Source organism: Perca flavescens, chromosome 8 (assembly GCF_004354835.1).
Source record: "Perca flavescens isolate YP-PL-M2 chromosome 8, PFLA_1.0, whole genome shotgun sequence".
NCBI classification, from domain to species: domain Eukaryota; kingdom Metazoa; phylum Chordata; class Actinopteri; order Perciformes; family Percidae; genus Perca; species Perca flavescens.
The window spans coordinates 17019145-17036361 of NC_041338.1; positions in this window are offsets into that span (position 1 = coordinate 17019145).

Sequence of the window (17217 nt, forward strand, 5' to 3'; positions counted from 1 at the left end):
GAGCTTGAAGTTTGAACTGAAACTCAAAGGGAGAGCAGTGTTTTTCTCATGTTTAAACATTCAAACACTAATTTGCAATCTTGCTATTTTAAATAGGGCTCACTTTGTAGCAAGGCCGCTAGCCAAACTGTCATTGGTGTTTTCCTGATCAGGTCAGGGCTCTGAGACAGAACAGGGAGACAGGATCAATTTACACAAATCTGACAGTTTGGGACACCACGCCAAAGCTTTAGCCTCCATTCAAGATCACACTAAGGAAAATGAATGAAATGGCTTAGAGGAAAGAAAAGAGTCCAGTTTCCAGTTGGAGAAGCCTGAGAATGATTGAGATTAGGATTCTTTGCTACTGTGCCATGTGTCTAGACCTGGCTTGTGAGTATATCAGTGTGACTGTAGTTGGGTATGTATTTTTCACAGAAGTAATATAATATACACCTAATAATTACTGAGTGTGATAGTTCAGCAGGATTATGTTAGAACAGATCCTAGTGCCAACTTCGGCAATATTATATACAAGACAACAAAATTGATGGTTTGTTTTTCCGACTTTATCTTTTATGCTCAAACACTTTGATGCAGGCCAATATTTGCTCTTGAGCCAGAAGCACAATGAAGTGCAGTGGGAAAACATATGTCTGTACTCTTAAATTACAATTATATATAATCCATTGTAAATTTATGATTTTTCAAAAGCATGTGTTGATTCATTTTTTTTAGCTTTTCCTTCCTAAATGTCAGAAACAATAGACTAAAAAAACAGAATAGTTACTTGGCATTGTCTGGGGGATTGAACTAAAGTTATATTATTTCCAGAGATCATAATATCATCAATGGTTGGACCCAATCTAGACATAAAACGGAAGATAAGTTATAGTTAATACACACCATAATATATACAGCCACACACTGCACATCTGTTTAATCCCTTTGAGAAAGTGTTTTAGCATCAGTGCTGCCATTTCATTCTCCAGAACCATTTGACTGGCCTGGTTGCTCTGAAGACGTGATTTGTATGCAGGTGCTTGAGTTGAAATCAGATGGACTTGTCAGTTTGCAGATGGGCTTGTCACAAAGGGGGATTTGTGTTGTGTTTGAGGGACATGCGGTAGACGGTGGAGTGCATTAAGGGGGTTAGTTACTGCAGTTTAACTTAATAAAAAATTTGAAGCAAAGCTGAGGACAGGGATCACTAAATGCAGGAACAATGAATTTTAATCACAAAAACAAAATCAAACAAAAAACAACAAAACAGAGTGATGGTACAATAAAAAAATACATAGACCACATTCAGTCTCCTTGGTCAGAGAATGAAACCCAGGCATTTACATTCACAATAAAATCTGACAGACATATGGCTTGTGTCTGTAGTAAAGGCCCCAGACCTTGTGTGCAGTGGAGCGAATACAAGCAATACTCTCTGTTGGCCCCTAATAAGCCCGAGGATATGAGAAAAGGTCTGAGAACAGACAGAGTCCTCGTCAATTTGGCACTTTGGACGGAGTTTCATCTGAAATATTGATATCATGACATGTTCCCTATGTCCAGAAGCAACAATTCAACTGGATAATTGCTGTTTTGTTTTCAAAATGGCCGCTTGACTACGAAAAAAAGGCATTAATAAAGAATAAATGACATAAAACACTAAGTTTGAGGATCATTTTATGACATTTAGAGGGCTCTTAGCACTCCAATATGGCCTTAGTTCTTGAAAAAACATCTTGCCTCATTGATTCCAACGCATATTGGTCTCATTGGCTGAGAGCTATTAGTGAATGTTCTGAGCATGTTTTGCCTCAATAGGCAGGAATATGGATGAGATAACATTACAAAACTGAATTAGATATTAACTTTCCTCCCCTTTTGGGTAAACTTTGCGGATACATCAAATGCATACTTTGTCGTTGAAGTTTACATACCTGTGAACGTTAAACAGAGAGCATTGACATAAGGTGTGGCCCCATATTTGTATCTAACCGCAGCTATGGACGGGCACAAGTGCATGGACACATGCACACGCGCGCGCACACACACACACACACACACACACACACACACACACACACACACACACAAACCTCACTCTGAACAGCTGGGAGTGTTTGCAGTGTGAGTGGGTCCTTCGTTCTCTTCTGTCTCACACAATGACCCATGCACTGTCTGTGTTTGCACTGCACCTAGCTCAAACAGCGTTTGTTTCCGTCCCTTTGCCATTCAAGCACATTCTGAGGCTCGCTTTTGTGAAGACACACACACACTGGGAAGGCTTGGCCTCAGGTCGCACTCGAAAAACAGGGCCCAAGTTCATTGAGAAATCAACCAGAATCTCAGAAATGCACCTGATACATTTCGCCCCGTGTTTCTCCTCCAGCAATTGATAATGTTTCGGCATTCCAGTCAGGGTCACAGAGATATTAGTCGTGCACTATTTCATTTCCTTAACAATGGCAGTCACAAAGACAACAACACCAAGTTCACAAAGCCAGTGGGAGATTGTTGTCCTCGCTTTCACTCTCTTCTCAGTTATAAAGAGGTTAATTAAAAAAAACGTGGATAAACAATGAACTCCAGATTGTCTTTGCAAAATAAACAAATGGCATTTTCAAAAGAGCAATATCTTTTATTGTCTTAAATCACATCATACATGTGCAATTATTATATATATTTTTTTAAGTCAGATCAGATTAAAAAAGAGCAGGCCCTACTATTGCTTGCTTTTAATTTTCTAAAAAGGTTGATAAACCTAACATAAATCACTCTGGATGAGTGCATCAGCTAAACGTTCAAAATTCTTTTTTTGGGGGGGGGTTGGCTGTTCTCAATGTACTCCATCTCTGCATGTGCCATTCTCCTCAATCCATCCATGCTGTTTATCTTCAGCATCGCGTTTGGCAGATTGAGGTTTCTATACCAATGGCCTGATATGTTTGGATATAAGAATGCGGTTTTCCTGTTTTGGCACTGGCAGTGTGTCTTTTCATATACCATCCTGACATCAAACACTGGGTATGCAATATGTAAAGGCCATCTGTGGCGTTTACTCCTGCTCACTGATGGCTTGGCAGCTGTATAGTGAGGCCTAATAATACCGGCCTGATAGACTGCGGTATAAAGAAATGGCACAAAAATATTTCCTTACAGTACTGCCTTTTTCAGGAAGGCTGATGTGAAATGATATTCAAGCTAGATTTGCTGTTGATATAAGGGAGCAATTAGCTCGACCAATCATCCTTCAAATTGCAATGTGGCGCATGCCAAGATTTCGTGTTATGCAATGGTTATATTTCTCCTTGCAGGTTTTGAAGCACATGAAATAACTGGTTATTTTTACTTTGTTGTAACGTTTACCAATTACACAATACAGCTGAAGATTTTATTACTTTTCTTTACATTTTATTTGATTGCAGCAATTAGGCATCGTCCGGTTACACCAATTAGTTTGAAAAGAAATCACATGTTTACAGGTGATATGTGTGAGAGATTGTAACCCCTGAACTCATGTTGCCAACTGTCCATCCACTGCTATGCACAGCGTTTTGCAACTGTCTGCTGTAAATGAGGTTACTGTCATGTTCGATGTAGAGTAGTATCTAGAGTACATGTGGCAGACGATAAAGTAAGATTTGTGAAATTGAGTTACTGTCCACAAATGATTAACCATAACAGTAAGTGAACCTTGAGTAAGACTTTTTTTTTTTTTTGTCAAACTACTTTCAAGGTCAAGAACTCATCAATTGTGAAATCTTATACAGTATCTACATTTTGGGTAACATGGTATCTTATCATCCATACATTTTATTATATCACCAAAAATAATGCAGAGTCCCCAAGTTAAAAGATCAAAAGAAAACAAATAGGAGCTCATATTCTATACGGTGACACATCGGACAACTCCACTGTTCTGTTTCCTGACTGACTTATCGTCCATTTTCAGCATTAAGTGGCAAAATACCAGATCAAAACTGGGCACATCAAGATTAAAGCTTATTATATAAATTATGTAAAACATAATTCTCATATTTTATAATTCCAACTGTGTTGTTTTACCTCAAATGTCATTAGCCCACTTCTCTTTATTCTCACCAGACATTACTTTTCTTTTAATTATTTCTAAAATACGTCACTGAACACATTAATTTATTTATCCCAAATCAATATCCCTGCAGTGACATTGAGATACTAACTACATAAGAGAGATAACACAAAATGTGTCACAAGATCCAAATTAGAAAATAAATGGATGCCAGTGATAACTTGTGAATACATTCTGAATTATCTGTTATCTGTGTGTATGTCTGTGTCGTGTCCATGAGCTGGACGCCGAGCCTCAGGTAGGTTCAGAGAGTCCCGGGCTTCTCTGGCAGCCTCGGGTTGGGCCTGGCTTTGAGCTGCTTGACAAACACAGGTTCCCTTTGTTGTGTCAGCTACACACTGAACCTTGCAGGGGCCTCACATACACAAAGGAATGTTTAGATGGATCTGTTACACAGACACACACACTGCTTGTTTGCCTGTTTGACTCCACAACAGTAATCTGACATCTAAATTGGGTCAGGAAGGTTCTTGTAGTGCTTAGAGGATGGACAGTGGATAAGGAGGCAGCCAGAGAAGAGGAAATGCAAGAGAGACAGTTAAATTGTCCTGGGTCAGGAGGGTCACAGTCAGAATCACTTAAATTGTCAAGAACAATAAATGTACAAGACGTCGTCCTGGTGACATTGGTGTAAAGACACTGACAGCTTACCGGCCAGCAGTTTGCATACCAATACATGTGTTGCAAAGGGCAACCAGACCGCACAGAGACTAGTATGAACCTTTTTTTTTTTTTAAATAGAAATGAACTCCTTATGCATACACTATATGAGGCCTTGTGTCTATTAAGATTGTTTACTTCAACTTCATCTCTTTCCAAGTTGCTTCAAGTACATGAATCCCACACAATTTGCATATACAGTCACCACACACTCTATTTCAACTCTCATTCTGCTCCTGGCCTCCGGTTAACCCCACACTTTTCTTCCTGTGTGTTTTGTCTGTAAAAGCCCACTTTGTTGTGTCTGAGCAGTGAAGCATCCCAGTGAGCAACGACTTCTTGTGAGAAGTGACTGCTATTTCAACTCCAGAGCGCTGGGCTGCCTGCGGTTTGTCTGTCTGTCGGTCTGAGTGTCTGCCCTCAAGCTTCCCCTTGGCGCTTTGAGGAAGAAGACATTTCCGTGGAGACAGAAGAGTGACAGCCAGTGTTGCCAAACCCAGAGCTCCCTGCCGGCAGGCACAACTCCAATGGAAGTGCAAACAGAAAGCATTCTGGGTTGTTTGACAGCGGAGGTCAAAGGGAAATTTTGTGTTCCATTGCATTTGGACTGTGGCCGCTCTGAGGGGATCCTCCTTTTTTCTTCTTCTTCTTCCTCTGCATGTCTTCCTCTCATCGCACTCAGTTCCTCCTCCTGTCTGGTGTCAGGGTTTTAAGTGAAGATGACGACAATGGCTGGCAAACACAGAAGGGGAGCCATCCTCCACACTGAGGCCGTAGCCATTACCTCAGCCGCCACCAGCATGACAATGATATTTTCAGTCATAGCGTAAACCCCGTTGTAAACTAAAGCTGCAGAGACATGAAAGGCCTACCATTTGGTTTTATTTTGCTGCGGTGCAACACTTTTTTACTACATGCATTCCCTTCAGAGAACTAAAAGAACTTTGTTTGGACTGCTGTATAACAATTAGGCCAAGTGCAAGAGTAAAAGTCATGATCAGCTTCTGATGAGAGGCTGTTGTATGTGTGGAATGGCAGTGTAATGTAAAAGACATTTATGTGGAAGATGTTAGCATGACTCTACATAATTCCCAGATCACATTGTAATTTGTGTTTGTAATTAGTTAATAAACAAATTTAAATGCACCAGTATCTAGAAGTTTGCAGTTATTTTACGCTAATCAGAGGAGAATAACTGGGCCCACGTCTTCATAGCAGCGTTTTCTAGTCTCTGAATTCAGTCGTAACAAACCAAAAGTGACTGTAAGAAAACAGAGACCAAAATGTTCCTCCGCTCCCTACATGCTGTTCTTCTGAGTATTTATTTTATTCTGTACAGAATTTATTTGTTTTTGGTCAAATCGGCCACCTCTATATCTCCTGGAGCCAATATTACACTCGGGGGTGGTTGGCCTATGAGTGGATTAGGATTTTTCCATTGACCAGCGGTTTGCAGAGGTTATAATCTTGCACCCCAAAGACAGATTTCCCGTTAAGCCCAGGAAAGTTGTCTGACACCACTTACTGGAATCTAGTGGAATTTGCAGCAAACGCTTGCTGGCAGAGACACAGGCGCACAGAAAGCTTACAGAAAGTGGCAGATAGCAAATGTGGACAATGCAGTTCCTCTTTTTCGACCAGTGGTGCACTAGGGCAATACATTTGTCTTTCCTTTATCTCCATTTAGCTTGAACAGAATAATGGCTCCCAAACGTGCACAGGGCTGGCGCCGCATGCTGTCGCACAGATAAATCATTCATAACCAAGCGATTAAATATATTGAGGGATATATTGGTGGTTAATGGGTGGTTGGATCCTGGCACTCCTGTATGAAATTCAGATTTGACCGCTGTCATCAGGAAGCCATCCGAATGATGATGTCTTTGGGAATCACTGCCCATCTGTGTGTGGTATAATAAATTAGAGCAATATGTCAAAGAAGAAGAAAGTGTGTGTGTGTATATACTGTATGTAATCTATTTGTGATAATGTATCTGAAACATTCAGTTTGTAAAGGGATCTGTACATACGACGTACATCTGCACAGTAGAGTCATGTACAAATCACTTTTCTGTTTTGACATGCAATATGCTGCCAAGTGCAATATTCCTAAATATTGCCAACAATATCAGCAAAACCTAAAGTGACCGATATCTGATTTTCTGGTGTCTTGTTATATCCACAAGGCATCAAATATCCATGCCTTTGTGAACATTATTAGCTGCCACTGAAATAGGCTGTAAACAAAGTGACAACTGATTCTTCCCAGTAGATGGAGACAAAGTATGCAGCATAAAGTGCCATTTAGAGTTAGTCTATTTTCTGTCTCCCTCCGTTGACGTTCACATTAAAACATGCGATGGGAAATGCATAAATTTAGAAGTTCAGTTAATTTTTTTTAATAGATTTATAGGTGATTTTCACCGATTACAGACGTAGATTAAAGAAGACTAAAACAGAAAAATGCATGCTAGAAAGAGGCGCTGTTCATGCACTTACTCTCTTTCTATGCATAAAACCTTTTAGAGGTCTGATTAAACTGAGCAATGTGGACAGCCAGCAGAGGGAGTTGTTGGACAAGCATTGAAGCAGCAGTGGGAAGGAGGTCCTTATTTTCAACAGCCCCTAGTAGTGAAGCCAGTGGATGCGGCCACATGGAGCCGGGGTCTGACTGTCCCCCCCAGTCCCTCCGCCATCTTAATTGCTTCCATCTTTGCAGGAGTGACTCACGGCTCAAAATTACCGCTGTGATAAAATGTTCCAACACTGTGGACAAGACCAGTCTGTGATCAGGTGAACAGTAGTGAAACGGTTCATTTGTCAGTGCATATCTGTTAATCATTCTGTATTAGAAAGTGTGTTTGCCATGATAGTTTTTGGATCATCGCTTTCACTTGTTTAAACAAAAGGAAATAATTAAAAATATAATAATTAAGTGTTAACAGTCCAAACTGCCTTCTACTGTAATTAAAGTGTGTTGCAGGAGATTAACCCATAATCTCTTAATCATAATGCAACATTTCCCCTTATGCTGAAGTGGCCATTTAATTTCACTATTTGCTTGTATCATGTGTTTGTCTGCAGTATCTCTCTGCTCATTTTAACGACAAAACTCAGAGTGAAAGTCTCCTTCTTCTTCTTTCTTTCCCACTTTATTAATCACCATGAACTAAAGTTGAGACATATCTACCAGCTGGCCAATGGAGGCCCAGTCTCTGCTTGCATGCCACTGCACACATGAATATCATTAATATCTTCATTAGCACTTCCTGACTACAGCCAACACTACAGTGGATTGGATTGCCAATTGGATTGTGTATATGTGTGTGTGCAAGTAAGTGTGTAAGTGTATGTGTGTGTGTGTGTGGAGGGGGGGCTCTTGAGTCTTGATTGCACACCACTTTTTAGATTCAGAGGAACACATCTCCTCCAATTGCAGCATTGCCGTGTGATTGAAACAGTGTCTGGCTCCCCACGCTCCTAGTCCCACCAGGCGTATCACTGTACAGTAACATTACCCTTATTAAGATTCAAAAAGAGCTTGATCAAAGATCGACATTGTGCCCACTGCTCTGAGTCAAAGTGCATTATAGCACCATGTTCTGTTTTAGCATGTCACACACAGCACTTCATCAAACATATGTAAATAGTCTGTTTTAATTATTATACAATTTCAAGCCGAGCTCGACCGGAATGAATCGTCAAAACTGTCTCCTCTCGTAGTGCGTGGATTGAGGGTAAAAATCTGGAATATAAAGTTGTGTGGGCTACTTACACAAACTTAATCATAATTGCAAATGTACTGAGCAATCTGATTATTCCCCTGTGAGGAAATGTCATTCATGTCCATGATTGCATGGAGGAAACTTTTTTAACCTTGCAAAGCGGCATAGTTTGTATCAGTACCCTGCATACGTTTAGGGACCTCATCAGTACAACCACAGTATGTTGGTTACCAGACTTCTCCTTAGGAACATTAGCTGTACCTCACCCTTTAAAGAAGAGTGTTTTTATTTCCCTGAATGAATAAGACTGGTGATTTTATATTAAATTCAATATCTGTGTAGTAGTAGTCTGATATATCTTATTTCTATAGATCTAATTTGTTATACGATTAAAAATGCATCAATGAGCTACACTGCCTTGCCTTGCCTTCACTATGATAAACATGGACGTTTTAGTTTATTTTGAGACCGTGACACATACACCAAACCTGCTGCCATACTCACTGGTCAACACATTCTCACTCCCAACTTGTGCACTGAATCCACAGATGGAAAAAATATCCCCAACAAATACACTTTTTTGGTTTTACTCCTCCTGTTTAACTAGCGTTAGCTAAAAAGTACAGTGCCCAGCTTTTTTTTAGGACATTATTTTAAAAATGAGGGTGTATATTCATTTCTTTTATTTTTGAAGTATGTTTTTGTAAGAATAAATGGGCTGAGTGCCATACAGGCAGGATAGAGAAGTCAGAAAGTATTGGGAGCTGGACTAACACATTGTTGGTTTTGGTCTTTTCGTCAGATTTGTTGACAATTACAAAAATATTGTGGCCATATGGTGAGGGATTATTACATTTCAGCTGTGCTCAATTTTAGTTTTACCTGCAAAAGAAGGTAATCTGGTTACACTCAAGGCTTGTTTGCAACCCGTCTAATTATCTGACCACTTGTATTACTTGCCCCAGTGGACTTCACAATAGCTATGTTGTTACCTTCCCAGATCTCTGCAAGTAGGTTGATGAGTACCAAGTTATTGCTGATTTAAATAATGGCCAAATCTACAAAAATACGACTCAAGTTGTAGTAGAATAGAATTATCCTTTAATGTTGTAAACAATTAGAAGGTCACTGGGTTTTATATATTACTCTCTTGTTGTAAAAGTTTAGATTTCTCCATCTGATATTTCTGCATGTCAGCAGGCACCCTGTTGCAAACTACCAGAACGTATACTACTACTAATGAGATTATCTTTTCCCCAAATGCTTCAAAGATTTTGAGAAAGATAGAAATCAAGATCCAGTGACCCAGTAAATTATACTGGCTGAGTGTGCACCAGATTTCCTACCCGTATACAATCAATCTTTGCTGCGTCCAGACCAATTTGCACGTTTTAACAGACCAGACCCCAGAGCCAGAAACTGCTCAATTCTGTCACTCATTGCACGTGTAAACTCCGCTGCTCAAGCTCCCTTTTAATCATACGGGTCAGATAGAAGTTTAGCGAGTATTATTCACATGTGTGCCGATTTACACTGATCTCCTTCCTTTGCTTCATGTTTAGTTATCATGCATGATTAGAATTCACTCTTTGGCCATGTATTTCATCATGACAAATACTCTGTGGTTTTTATACAGCAAAAGTGAATACAGATGTCTTTTAAATGTTAAAATGAGAACAAGAGCCAAAACAACATTACAGAGAAGCTCCATGAGCTCTTTTTGATTTATTATGCCTGTTTCCCCTTAAATCTCTGTTGAGCAAAACTTTTTTTTTTCTAGTCGGTGATTCTTTCACTTGAGCCATCTCGGCTGTTTCAAATTCATTTCCCGCCCACCCGGCCCCTTCTGGCTCTGTCATTGGGGGAAATGGCTCCCTGTCGGTGATGCATGGGCCGGCTCACACCAAAGCCAATGTGTGGTGATGCCATTGCGAAGCAACAAAAAATTACCTTATGTCTTTTCCTGAACATTTTTCCTTGACTTCGATGGAAAACAACATGAGGTCAAGGAAAGATGTCAAGGAGAATTCATAAGGACTTAGGGAAAGACAACTGCTAGGAGAATTTAACTACATTTACACTCGGCTACATAATTATGCAATGGCAAATGTTATTGACGTGGGTCTGCCGTGGTAAAGCTACAATGTTCCCGAAGATGGACTACAAAAAGCGCATCTTAGATACTTTGCTCCATGCATTCTTAACGTGTTGTTTCATGCAGGCTATATAAATGTGGACAACCTGTTGAAAAATATTACTTCATTACCAAGGTTGAAATTGAAATAAAATTATATAGGCTACCAGTTATGGCTTGGAAAATGCTTAATAGGCAACGGTAACATACATGATGATGTGCGTCCCTTATCCCATATTGTTTGTTTACAGGAACGGCCGAATGGTGCGTGGCTTTAAATGTTGCTGCAGAAGGAGTTATGGAATGGCCTTATCTACTTTTCTTTTGTAAAGGATGGTCAAGTGTACTCTATGCTAATGTAGATAATAAATAAATAAAGCACCTTTCCTTAGCATTTAGAGAATTAGACCTTTAGAGCTCTTGTCATGGTTAGTTACTACAAAACATACCTAGAAACATTCCTAAGCAAGAAAGACTATTTGACTTCAGCCCCCAATGTGCTGATTCAGCCTGTGTGGAGAAGGAGGGGTGAAAGGAACGAAGGAGTGCCGCAAGAGGGACCAAACTGTCTCCATATAGCAGCCAAAATATCTTCAGCACAGCTCTGTGACAAGGGGAAGGCTTAGTCTGAACAGGCTCACCAGATTTGATGCATTTTAGATGCAAAAACAAAATAGAGGTACACAAGTAGGAGGCTTAGTTTTCAACTAGTTGTAATGGGTTTACAGTCACTATTTTCCTTTCCACACATACCGTATGTGCTTTTATTTTTTGTTATAGTCATCCAGTTCTCAAAGATCCTTGACCTTGTCGACCCTTGAGCGTTCCACCACAAAGGAAGTGATTGTTCTGGCCCTGGACAAGGACAATGCATGTTTGTCATCTCTGAGAGCAGTGCGGGGGTGTAAGAGATATACAGTAATCGTATTGTGCAGACACCAGCGTTGACTGCTGCATGCTGTAAGTTCATTGAGGTCACTTACTGTAAGGGAAAAGAGTATGTTGGTCCATGATAAATCCACAAGTCTGACCATTAATTACACTAATGTCTTTCCTGTTGTTTTCTCAGCTTTTTTAACAGCTCTAGCATGTAGTAAAGAATGTTGTATTTCATTGACTTTGCAAAGAAAATGTCCTCCTACCTTTGAATTATGGCACTGCATGCCCACAAAACAGATTTTGCAAGTGCAGAGCAGTTAACTGTGGATTATAATGGTGGCTTGAAGTGTGAGGCCAACGTGATCGTTTCATAAACAGTAAAGCAGCATTTGTCATGGCTGCATTTGACAGCTCGTGACAATATGTGATGAATAACAAACACATGCAGTGTTGAGTAAGAGAACCGCAGCGCTATGGGGATCGCCCAACAGCCTGAAACGGCAAAGATCCTCTGGGTCAGCTGGAGGGATAAAACCCTCAAATGGAGATGATCCAAGAGCACTGACAGGGATCAGATGCAGTAATGCCCGGACAAACGACAGGGCCAGGCCACATGAGGTAAACATTAGATGACACATGCAAAGATCACTTGTGCACTGACACATGCAGACACACCGCACAGAGAAGAAAATGCACAATGTAAAATACACATGTACATGTGCATGAGCCACAGTTTTATTCATGGTACATGTATTTGTAAGAATATAGTTACAAAAAAAGATCCCTGCTATATTTTGATTTTTGAATCTGCAGCCAACTGTTTTTCATTTGCAGTGGCTGGGGTGAGCGGGTTCATGAAGTCCCATGACTGAAGATAGGCAGCTCATCTGAGTGTGTTATCAAGGCCTGCCCACATCTTGTTCAGGCATGTCTGCAAGCCAATCTACAGTAAGCCTATCACTGCGCTCCGAGGGAAAACAAACAAGACCCACATACACGCATCTGCAAAAACACTTGGCAGAATGGCTAACTTGTCCTTAAAAAGCAGGTCACAGGTACATTGAGGGGAGTCCCATGCCTTGTTTGTGCCACAGCATTTTTGGCCTTGTGTCAGTTTCAGGCTGACTTTCTTGCAGAACACAGAATGTGGGCCAGTTTTTCTCAACAATAATAGGATGAAGTGCCAGACCTGAAGTACCAGGAGAGCCCACGTGATCACTTTACCTGAGATGACCCTTCTCCACATGAATGTGACTCACGCAACGGGTGTTGCTGCGGTTTTTACGCCTCCTATTATAATGTAACATGACCTGCTGTGCACCTTAGACTAAACCACCCGTTGAATGGTTTTCACTGGAGCTTGTAAATATGGTTATTAGTTGTGCTCTATTTATTTGAAGTTGTCATGGTATGGTATCTTTGCCTGAGATATTCAAGTAATTTTTGTCAAAGAAAAGAAGTGCACATTTCATTTTAAAATTCTCCTTTATGTGGGTACACTTCACAAGCTGTTATCTGCATTGGTATTGTATGGTATGGTCAGTGTTGGGGAGTAGGTCTAACTAGTTAATACGTAATTTAATCACAAAATAAAGGTAACTATAATCCATAGAGTTACTGGTAAAAATGTTTATGATTACATTGGGGGTTACATCTGAATATTTTCTGTAAGCTAGGCTATATGTTGAATAATATTAATGTTGTTGCTTTGCATGTTTTTCATGTGCACAATGTCTTCTTTACCAATTCCAGCCACAGCTGTTTAGTAAAGTTTGATGTTATTCTGAGTTATACTCCGAGCTATACTGATTGGTTCTCCTGTTTGAATTTGCAGAGCCAATCATCTGACAGTTAAATTGCCTCTCGAACTGTCTGAGAGTTGCCACTATGGCTACAGATAAAACGCGTTCCAGTGCTGGAAATATAAAAATACATTTAATACAAAAATCTGAAAAGGGTTGGAACATAACCGTGCTACGCAAAGAATGTTTGGCAGCGGTCAAAATGCTATTGATGTTGAAAATGACGATGTCTAACCTCAGGAAGCATCTGCAGGTATGTAAGTTAAGTTAGCTTACAGTACAGTCTACAGTCATATTAAATAAAGTAGGGAAGACATGCCTACCTTCTGTGTGACACACCGGGCTTCTAATGTGTATTGAAAACGTATTTTAGCACCATATTTTGCTAGGTCCATATCCAGTAGTTTATATCGCCATACATAAGAAGTTAGCTATGCTAGCTAGCTAAAGACGTCATTTGCACAGCCACTTCCACCTCTGAACCCACTGACATAATGTACAGCTCAAGTTCTTCCTCCTTGAATAAGGATATTATGTGCGATCTGAGTCACTCGCGGCTTTAAACCGAGTTTGACAGTAGTCAGTGTTAATTACTGCTGTAAGGTTAACACTGCCAGGTTTAAACATTTGAAAATGGTTAACAGTTGAAAACATTCCTTAGAAATTTTGAAAAGTAATCAAAAAGTAAATAAAGTAAATAAGGTAAATTACTTTTATACAGTAATTGAAATAGTTACACAACTATTACATTTTAAATAGGGTAACTTGTAATCGGTAACCTATTACATTTCCAAAGTAACCTTCCCAACACTGGGAATGGTATGGTCCTGATACTGTAAACTATAACCAGCAGGGCGGTGTGCGGTCATGAAAGGCTTGTATCATGTGGACATGCTGACAGTTTTGTAGTCATTATTTAGAATTCCTATGCACTATAGCTTTAAACAACAAATAATTCCTTTATGTTCTACGTGCTCTGATTTGGTTTTGAGATGATGCTGGTTTACGCTGGGGGCTCTATTTTCAAAGGATGTGTGAGACGATTTCCAGGTTTCTCAGACATTTTGTTGGTGACTTCCCATGGAAAACAAGCTGATCATCAAGAGACTGAGACGTGGCTGAGGGGTTCATTTCACAACCCCTTGTCCAACCTATCTGGCTGCCATTTGGCCTTTTGATGAGCAGATCAGATATCTTTTGCAGTGACAAGATGGAGTTATTGATCCCTATCATATTATTTTTACGTACCAAAAGGCCCTATATTTCCTCACAGTTTAACAGCCTAATGCCAAATTAGACCATTATGAGTGACATTAAGTATGAGAGCCAATACTTTCCAACATCATCTCAAGCAATGTTAAAGCAGTGAGAACTGGTTCAGCAAAATATTGTGTTCCTCTCCAAACACTGCTGTTCATTCCATACAGACCCAGTTTCATTTTAACATGCATACCCCCATAACTTGAGATACCTGATGAAAGATAAACTGTTAAAATGGAAATGTTTTTGGAGCTATGGGTATTGCAGAATATTTGCAGTATTAAGATATTAACAAATATCAGACTGGGCTGATAACATGAGTGAATAATAATTTCACTAGCTGATAAAGTAGGGAAATAGCTCTATATTTTCATATTTGAATCTCAAATATAATATAAATATAATAAAAATATAATTCCTAATTTGCTGAAAATGATTTTGGAATTTATGCATTAGATGTGATCCTAGCTGTATGCGCTCAAAATATAATGTATTAACAGTGTATTTAAACAGCTAAAGTTGGTGCATGTATGTGTGTAAGTATTGTATTTCATTAGGTCGCTGAACTGTGTTTTAAAAACTCCAACCTGAGCTTTTGGAAAAATCTTTCAGTCAAAGTAATTAGTGGGTTTTCTTTTTTTGTAATTTGAGACACACCTTCTAAATTCTCAGTTGTTAAAAATGAAGACTGAAGACTTAAAGGAACAGAGAGCTGATGACTGGAAAGCATGCCGTTTACCTCAGAGAGTCTAAAGTAGCTGCTGCAAAGTAACTTGATCCATAATAGCTGGGATTGGTAGGTTGGTGATGTCTTTTCCATGTGCTATTTCTTGTTGTTCTTGATTGGATATTTTTTGTCTCTGTCAAATGCAACTGGTAAAATACACTCCACCCTAACTGCCACCCTAACCCTCACATCACTGTACCGCTCACAAGATTTGCATCCACATCTTGGCCAATGTAACATAGTGTGTGGTCTTCAGGTACCTTCTTCTTCTTTTCTGATAAATGGCAGCATAAGAAAATGAATAAAAATTTAACTCCATCATGGCTAATCTTATGATTAAATATGATACAGTAAACTCACACTTCAGGCATCAGAATAATTTACCAACTGCAGAGGACAAGATAAAACTAACTTTTCTAATATTTGAATGTGTTTTGGTGTCTTTGTTTGTAATATTGTGCCAACATTTAAAAACAAAATAATGCTGTGATTGGTGGTTTAAATTTTGAATTATGAATTTGATATTGTATAAGACATTTTATTTCTAATAACCAATACCGTTTGTTTATTAAGTTGACTTTAAACCTACAAGTTGTAAGTGTGGGTCTTATTACTTAAAGTAACTATGTATGTAACTTTTAAATGTTTCTGAAACTGTGTAATTTTTCATCTGACGATCATAACTGACCTGTAACAGCAAACGAGGCAGTGAAAAGAACGCTACTTCTTATAAAGTTTTTATTAATGCCTTTGCCCGTTATATAGGCCTAATTGTATTTTTATGTTATTTTAGAAGACAATTACGGGATTGCAAATTATTCAAAACTGAACCAGAATTGGCCATCGGTATGTAAAATGCCTTATTTTATTCATAAAATAACTTTACAATGTGCGATGTGGTTGTTGTCAGTAGCCTGCATTAAATTACATACCCCTTCCATTTAGCACCAGGTTTTATTTCTTATTTCCTTTTTTATTTCTTTTCACTCCGTGTTTGTGTTGGCGTACTATTTTCTTTTCCCTTGTACCGTTATTTGTGTAAAGCATCCTTGGGTTTCATGAAATGTGCTATATAGATCTAAGTTCTTATTACATTGGTTGCTACAACAAATTCTTAATGCTTGAGCTCATGACACAGTGATAGTTATAAAGTTACCCGGTTGAGCTCACGATGCTGACTTGAAATGCAACAATGCATCTGTAAAGTATTCTTTTATTGTAAATGAAGGATTTTCTGTCTGAGCAAAACATTCATCGCAACTATATGACCTCCCTGTGACACTAACTCAGTAATATACAGTGGGCTATACAGCATGGTAAAAGAAAAGACCTTTACGACAGCAGGTGTGGTAAAAACACTACCGCATTTGTCCAAAGTGGCCGCTAGAATCAACACAAACTGAAAGTTACATATAGCCACTTTAATCCTTGTGTTGTCTTCTGGTCGACTATGCACTTATTGTCCTTCTGGGTCAAAATTACCAAATTTTTTTCAATATATTTTTGACACATTTTCTGATGTTTTTTGTCTCTTTTCTGTCACTTTTTTCAATGTTTTTGTCACTTTTTTTCCACATTTTCGGTGCTATTTTTCACTAACACCAACTTGTTACCAATAGTTTTACACGTATTTTTGGAATTCTTGGTCAATAAATCTCATTTATAGGAGATTATACTTGATTTTGAAATGATTTGGACTAATATTAGAGGAACGTTTGTTGGTGGAGAATCACAGACGTGTGTATGAATGAATATATGCTACATATTTGAATACCCACAATTCAATGAAAGTAGTAATTGAGTACTTGCAATTGTACTTAATTTTTTTGATTAATTTGGTTAAAAAGAAACCCATATTTCTGATATGGAAGTTTTGAAAACGCGTCAAATTTGACCCGAGGACGACATGAGGGTTAAAGAAAATAAATGGCGTTTCAAAC